General features: G+C 41.8%; 1 pseudogene; it reads left to right on the top strand.

The window, feature by feature from the left end:
• Positions 1 to 1430, top strand: part of LOC123021448 — a 3587-nt pseudogene extending 2157 nt beyond the window's left edge.

Genomic DNA, 1430 nt, shown 5'->3' with positions numbered 1-1430 from the left:
CCCTTTATAATTACGTTGGAGCTGGAATTTAATGGTCGCCGGACATATAAAAAATCAAAAAAACATAACTTTTTAAAAAACCCCCAAACCCCCTACACTCCCCATATTCTCATTTGGATTTACCCAAAACCAAGGACACGAAAAATCCACGTTGTACTTCAACTACAAGAACCCTCCCCTGTATACAGAACGAACGCATCCACTAGCCAAGCCACGAACTAGCTCGAGCACAACAAACAATGTTAATATTAAAACATAACCCACCATTAACAAACCCGCCAATCCATATCAATATAACAAAGAAACACCAAGAACATCACTACGAGCCACAGACCACCCTCCACAATCACTAGAATAAAGCCCCAGATACAAAACCCCCACATCACCCCCCAAGATCATCCCCATCACCACAAAAATCCCAATCAGCCCGCCCAAAAAACGAGGCAAAACAGACCAATCTAACCAGGCCTCCGGCCGCAATTCAGATGCCATTGCAACAGAATACGCAAACACTACAACCATCCCCCCCAAATAGACCAAAAACAATACCAAGGATAAAAAAGAATAACCACAAACGACGAGAACTCCACAGGCCAAAAAAGCCAAAAAAACAAGACTCACAACTCCGTAAAGAGGGGACGGATTTGAACTAACCATTAAACCACTCACAATTAAACCCCCCAGCATTGCATAAACAAGATAAAACATTTGTTTTTCCACTTCCTCAGACCTCAAGCTCAACAAGCTTTCGTTAAAGCACTAAATAAACTTCAAAAGAAGGATACATCCCACCTCTAGTCCCCAAAACTAGAATTCTTTATCTTAAACTATCTTCTGTTTTCATATTTTTAGCTCTATTCCCTAGGACTCCTCATTTCATATTTTAATTTTTTCGACCCCTCCTCCTTTAAGGTCAGCTTAGCTCAACGTCCTGAATTTTCCCTTTTTTTTAAATTTTATGTCTTTCGAGCAACCAAACGCGCCACCTCCTGGATATCGTCCCGCCAACAGCATTTCATATTTTTGTACGTCTATTAAACTCGATTTAAATGTCATTTTCAAGACACTCAACTAAGCACTGGCTACCCCTATCGGTTCGCCTACTGTTACCAGTCTCGTGGATCATACCTATAGGTTGCACCTATTTAATGACCTTTCCAATACCTCTGGTTGTGAGGCCCAGGGACTTTCTTTCAAGGTGACCACTCTTTTCTCTCTAAAGCACTTCGGGTTGGGTGAATCTCAGGAGCTTATCACCTCATAACTACGGTCACCCTGGTATAGGCGCCTTCAGCCTTTTTCTTTTTTTTTGGGTGGATCTCAGATCGCATGTTCGTCCGGGGTCAGCTTTACATTTACTAAACGATCATTGTGACAATCGAACCCTTTATAATTACGTTGGAGCTGGAATTTAATGGTCGCCGGACATA

This window comes from Varanus komodoensis, unplaced genomic scaffold, assembly GCF_004798865.1.
Source record: "Varanus komodoensis strain SLA01 unplaced genomic scaffold, ASM479886v1 scaffold1624, whole genome shotgun sequence".
Classification (NCBI taxonomy): Eukaryota; Metazoa; Chordata; class Lepidosauria; order Squamata; family Varanidae; genus Varanus; species Varanus komodoensis.
Note: the sequence above shows the minus strand (reverse complement) of the source record. Positions and strands in the feature narration are given on the sequence as shown.